The sequence below is a fragment of the Acinonyx jubatus genome, chromosome B4 (genome assembly GCF_027475565.1).
Source record: "Acinonyx jubatus isolate Ajub_Pintada_27869175 chromosome B4, VMU_Ajub_asm_v1.0, whole genome shotgun sequence".
NCBI lineage: Eukaryota > Metazoa > Chordata > Mammalia > Carnivora > Felidae > Acinonyx > Acinonyx jubatus.
Window position 1 is genome coordinate 76,134,587 of NC_069387.1, and position 7,036 is coordinate 76,141,622.

The window sequence follows — 7,036 nt, forward strand, 5'->3', positions numbered from 1 at the left end:
TTGGTGAGAAACTAGGACTTATATATCCTGTAAAACTGATACAACCACTTTGGAGAGCAACAGGGCAATATTTACTCAAGTTGAAAATGCATATATCCTCCGATCCAGAAAGTCTACTGCCTTGGAACAGTGTTTTTCAGTCCATTAGTGGGTCATGAAATCGTTTTAGTTAGTCGTGTCCAGCATTTTACAAAAATGGAATAGAATAGTAAATAGAGTGCAGATAGCCTAAGTATTATTTCACTAAACTTTTATTTTGTATATTAAATGAGTCTTGATATAAAATGCATTTTTTAAAATTGTTCATTTATTTTTGAGAGAGCATGTGCGCACTGTCAGCACAGAGCCTGATGCAGGCTTGAACTCATGAGCTCTGAGATCATGACGTGAGCCGAAGTTCGATTCTTAACGGACTAAGTCACCCAGGTGCCCCATAAATTGTATTCTTACTATGAGTTATGGTTAAAAAAAAAACCACTCTGAAAACACTGCTTATGAGGAACTCTCATACATAAGAACAAGGAAGCCTGTTCAAGGATGTTCCCCTACAAGGCAGTGTTTGTAATAATGAAACATTGCAAACAACATAAATGTTTATCAGTAACAAACAGAATAACAAATTGGAGTGCATTCATGAGATGGAACACCACACAGCAGCTAAAATTAATGAACTTGGTCTACATGGATGAATTCTGAAAGCAAATTTGAGGGAAATAAAAATAAATGCCACATGAAACCAATTACAGTTGACCTTTGAACAACACAGGGGTTGGGGTATTGATCCCTCACGCAGTCAAAAATCCATGTATATCGGGGCGCCTGGGTGGCTCAGTCAGTTGAGCATCCGACTTCAGCTCAGGTCATGGTCTCGCGGTCTGTGAGTTCGAGCCCCTCATCGGGCTCTGGGCTGACAGCTCAGAGCCTGGAGCTTGCTTCGGATTCCGTGTCTCCCTCGCTCTCTGCCCCTCCCCCACTCATGCTCTGTCTCTCTCTCTCTCTCTGTCAAAAATAAACATTAAAAAAAATTTTAAAAATCCATGTATAACTTTTGAGTCCTCCCAAACTTAACTATTGACCAGAAGCCTTACCAATAACATAGTCAATTAATACATATTTTGTATGTTCTATGTATTATATCCTGTATTCTTACAATAAAGTGTGCTAGAGAGAAGAAAATGTCATTTGGAAAATCACAAAGAAGAGAAAATACATTTATAGTCCCGTACTGTATTTATTGAAAAAAATCTGCATATAAGTGGGAGTGGACCCACATTGTGTCCCAGTTCACATTATAAATTAATTTACAAATATAGAATTGTGTTAGAAACAATATTTATAAAAGTCCATATGATTTTTCACATAGAAAAATATCCATAGAAACGGTTTTTTGTACACACAGTCTGGGGGGGGGGGTAGGTAGTCTGTTTGGTTGTCTTTCTTCATAATATTTAAAAAGTAATAGTGACGTTATTTATACCTCAATAAACTGAAAATAACTTTCTGTATTGTATATTTCAAAATAAAATTTTAAAGTAATGCTGTGAGTCTCAAAAAAGAATACACAGGGAAAAGTTAAAGTTTTTTTTTACAATGTACTTGTGTTCCTTTCTCTAAAAAAAATTAAATCCCCAAAACAGCACTACTCCTATGAAAGACCCAACAACATGGTACAAAGGCAACTCAGGACATGATCTTGACCTTAATGGAATGCTGTTCCACTAAAATCAACAATTATCCATATTTTAATTAGCACTTTTTGAGTAAGTTCAAACAGGGGCTGTGCTGTGCAAACCCATGTTGTTCAAGGGTCAACTGTATATGAATATTGATTTATTAAGTAGGCTTCATGTCCAGCATGGAGCCCAACACAGGATTTGAACTCATGACCCTGAGATCAAGACCTGAGCTGAGATCAAGAGTCAGATGCTTAGGGGTGCCTGGGTGGCTCAGCTGGTTAAGCATCCTACTTCGGCTCAAGTCATGATCTCACAGTTTGTGGGTTTGAGCCCCGCGTTGGGCTCTGTATGACAGCACAGAGACTGGAGTCTGCTACAGATTCTGTGTCTCCCTCTCTTTCTGCCCCTCCCCTGCTTGTGCTCTGCCTCTCTCTGTCTCTCTCGAAACTAAATAAACATTTAAAGAATCAGATGCTTAACCAGCTCAGCCACCCAGGTGACCCTGTATATGAATTTTTAAAACATTAAAAAAACTCATATAGTATATATTCATATGCATATATATTCAAATATATATATGTAATCCATATTGAATATACATATGCTCATATATAATTCATGTAATTTATATTCAATATATAATTATATATATTATAATATATATATTCTAAGTGTTAAAAGTGGACTGATACAAAGGGGATGCCCAGGAAGGGAGGGAAATGGGACTTGGGAAAAAGTAGGTATGATATTATTTACTCATTTTAGGTGGTGGATATGTAAGTATACGTTATAGTATTCCTTGTTCTCTTCCTTTTAAAATATTTTTTTTTTTTTTTTAGTAATCCCCACCCAAGATGGGGCTCGAACCCAAGACCCAGAGATCAAGAGGCACATGCTCTTTGACAGACAGCCAGGCTTCCCAACCTTTTTAACACATAAGAAAAAAATGCAATTAAGAAGTTTTCATCTTGTTCAGATTCTGAAAGAATATCATAAAATTGTATTAAGCACTGGTTATTAAAACTCTTTCATTCTGGGATATTTTTTTTTAGTGCCTTGGGATGAATAACCTGCCAAAGGCAGCCTGTCAAACTTAATTAGTATCTAAGATTGGCAAATCACTGCAGTGAGTATTTCCACTAGCAAAGGAGATTTCTCTTTTCCTGAAATTCCAATCTTTCCTATCTTTGGACATGCTGTTCCTTCTTTTCACAAAGCCCTTCCTTCCGGTGCTTGTCTGCCAGGCAATCTCCAATTTATCTTCCGTGATCTAGTTCCAGTGTGACTTCTCTTCATCTGGATGCTCTGTCCCCCACCACCAGATTTTATCAATGATTACTCCTTCCTTTAATTCTCACTGTGCCCTGAACATATTTCTCTGTTACAGCACCTATCACATGATAGCACAGTAACTTTCAAACGCCAATCTTCACTGCTAAACTTTTGAACTTCTTGAGGGAAAGGCCCACCTCTTATTTGCCCTTATTTTCCTAGAACCTAGCAGAATGGCTACAGAGTGGCCCCTCAAATGTTTGTAAGATGAACGCCAAATTCTGATGACAAACTACATGATATATGGGTTTGGGGAGCTCAAATCTGATTCCCATTTATTGCACCACAAATCTGGACTGCTTTAAGGTGGCCCTTATTTCAGGGCATTCTATTGGTTCCTCACTATCTCTTGTCCAGGTCCTTATAATAACTCTTTTGTACCCTTAACCTTCAGTCTCTTCCCACTCTGATCCATCCTGGATGCCACCCCAGACTAATTTTTATAAAACATCATCTTTTCTTGTCATTCCTTTGGGCAAAATGCAGCAGGACTCATTAATCCTTTCATATCAAATCCAAATCTCTAGTCTTCAGTCATGAGGCCTTCAGAAACCCAGCCTCACTTTAGTACTCCAAACATATCTCCCAATCATTTTATTACATGAACTATCCTAGGGCTGGAATTACCTGTCTCATCTCTGATTTATTCCGAGCAACAAGAAAAATGGCTGGCCTGGGGGAGAGGCTTAATAATTGTGAGATCATTGAATAAATGAACTAATCCTAATATATAACCATTTGTTTCAGCTCAGCTAGTTTCTTCTGGTTTTGTATATACACCAAATTCCTATCAGCCCATCTTTGTGTCTGCTAGTACCTAATAAACAACACTTAATAAAATGTATTGCAAAATAAGGCAGTGCCTTATTTTCCCAAAGGGAAGAACTAAAAAAATAGTTTTTGGTCAACCTCATATACATGAAATAGTCAACTGTCTACTTTAAGTAGTACTAATTTAGTGAACATACACTATCTAATATTATTTAGCAACACATTTAAAATCACATATGAAATAGAGATAATGCTTTTTCCCTCGAACTTTATAATACAATTTCATTCAAATTATCAGTGCTTTCATCTTCAAGCCAATTTTATCATCAGCTGGCCCAATTTACAGATCACACCATCCTCACATAGATCCAAATTATTTGAGAACAGTTGGTTTTTTTAAATTCATGCTATGCTTATATATTCCTGATATCCACAATATAACCTTTCTGCTTGTTAATTTTTTTTTAACATTCATTTATTTTTGAGAGACAGAGTGAGAGCTGGGGAGGGGCAGAGAGAGAGAGAGAGAGAGAGAGAGAGATGAATCTGAAGCAGGCTCCAGGCTCTGAGCTGTCAGCACAGAGCCCGACACAGGGCTCAAACCCACAACTGCGAGATCATGACCTAAGCTGAAGTCGGATGCTCAACCGACTGAGCCACCCAGGTGCCCCTCTGCTGCTTTTTAAAAGGCTTACTCCGGGGCGCCTGGGTGGCTCAGTCTGTTAAGCGTCCGACTTCAGCTCAGGTCATGATCTTGCAATCTGTGGGTTCGAGCCCCGCGTTGGGCTCTGTGCTGACAGCTCAGAGCCTGGAGCCTGTTTCAGATTCTATGTCTACCTCTTCCTCTGACCCTCCCCTGTTCATGCTCGCTCGCTCTCTCTCTCTCTGTCTCAAAAATAAATAAATGTTAAAAAAAATTTAAAAAAATAAAAGGCTTACTCCAACAAGATCTAACACTTGAAACTGTGAGGTCCTAAAGCCAGAATAATTCCTTAAATCCGTGTTAACGTTTTTCGCCTCCCTTTTAAGTAATTCCATACGGTGATCTCTGTAAACTTGGAGAACCAGCATCGACTAAGGTCATCTCAGGCTGCATCTTCCCCAAACAGTATATTGATTCAAAACGAAATATATAAAACAGGCACCGCGGGCTATAAGAGACTTTGTAAGAACACAAGATATAAGGCAACTTCTTTCCTGCAAAATTATTTTCAGAATAAAATAAAAAAATAAAAAATAAATAAAACACTACCTTACATTCAGGTATATAAAAGACTTATTCATGTAACAAATATTTAATGAGCATGTCTTGTGTCCCAGGGACTGTGCGAGGGACTATAAATACAGTGAGCTTAGAATTCCATGGAATTCATGAAATGCATAATGCCACAGCTGATTAATTATGACCATTTTAAGTACTATTAAGGACAAGTATACCTAGCTACAAGACAGATGACCGACAGAGGAACCTAAATCTGTGGGATTAAAAAATAGTTTTCTCCAACAGTGCTGTTTATGTACAGTGCAGCAGTAATTCACGTGCCCAGTCTGGGTTCAAATCCTGACTCAAATCTTGAGCAGGTTACTTAGCCTCCCTTTCCTCATTTATAAAGTGGAGCTGGGGCGCCTGCATGGCTGAGTTGGTTGAGCATCCGACTTCGGCTCAGGTCAAGATCTCACAATTCCGTGGGTTCGAGCCCGCCGTCGGGCTCTGTGCCGACAGCTCAGAGTCTGGAGCCTGCTTCCAGAGCCTGGTCCCTCTTGTGCTCTGCCCCTCCCCCACTCACTCTGTCACTCTCTCTCTCTCTCTCTCTCTCTCTCTCAAGAATATATAAACACGAAAAAGAAAATAATAAATAAATAATAAAGTGGGGCTAACAACAGTATCTACCTCATGAAGTTATACTGAGGATTAAATGACATAATACACAGAAAGCATCAAGAACAATGCTGGCACATAATAGTTGCTTAATAAACGCTAGCTATTATTACCATTTCAGCTGGAACTTGAATGACAAACTGGGGGGCAGGGAAGACACTCCAAGCAAAGAGCAACATGCAAAAGCCCAGAGCATAAGGTTGCTTGGCCTAAAGGAGAACTGAAAGGCCAACGTTTCTTAGCATAGAAAGCTAAGGGGCTGAAAAGATACGATGCGGTATGAGAGGAGGCTGGGAAGACAGGATGAAGTCAATAATGCAAAGCCTTGTAGGCCGGGTTAAGGAGTCTGAACTTTATCCTAAGAGTCAGAGGAAACTTGAAAGGTTTTATAAAGGGGAGTGACAAGCTTAGATTTGCAATTTTCAAAGCTTTCTCTGGCTGTGGAATAGAAAACTAGTTGGAAGGAGGCCAAAATAGATGAAAGGGAAACCAGTAAGGAAGCGGATCCAGTCTTCTAGATCAAAGGCGGGTGGTGGCACAGGAGAGAGGAAACTGGATGACTGAAGAAATAGTTAGAAGGCTGAACCAGCAAGACTTATGTGTGTATGTTGCGGTGAGGGGGGCATGGAGGGAGAGGCACTAAATAATAAACATGTATTTGAGGAAGGAAGGAAGGAAGGAAGGAAGGAAGGAAGGAAGGAAGGAAGGAAGGAAGGGGGGAGGGAAAGAATTCCTGTGTTCCTGCCATATTGTTTTACTGTTCCCTCGACTCCATCTTTCCAGGCACAATACCTGCCTATTTCCTCCACAAAAGTGTCTCTGATTGATCTTGCCCCCTTCTTTCCACGAGTGTTCTAGAATTTTAGAGCTGAATATTTTTCTTTTTTTTAAGTAGGCTCCACACCCAGCGTGGAGCCCAACATGGGGCTTGAACTCACAACCCTGAGATCAAGACCTGTAGAGCTAAATATTCTTGAGATACATAACAGTTGAGAGAACTTAGACACTGCCTGAAGACTGAAATCATGTTTTAGTCAACTTTCTATCCTACCCACCTCATCTACCCAACAATTGTAGAGACCATCACTTACAGAACATTTTCTGACTTCATGAGCAGTAGTCATAAACAGTCTATGTTAATATGAAACTCTCTGACCCATTAAGTGTCATATGGAGTTTTCACAACCATTTTTTTCTTGGCTTTTCACAGAACTCTTATCAAGTGAGTACTCTTACAGAAGAAACAGAGCTAAAGTAACTTGTCCAAGGTCACATACACTAAAGGAAATGGCAGTGCTAAGATTTGAACCTAGATCCTGTTTACCAATAGGATGCTTTTTGCTACTCTCCATGTAGGGTAAATATTCATGTGTACTCA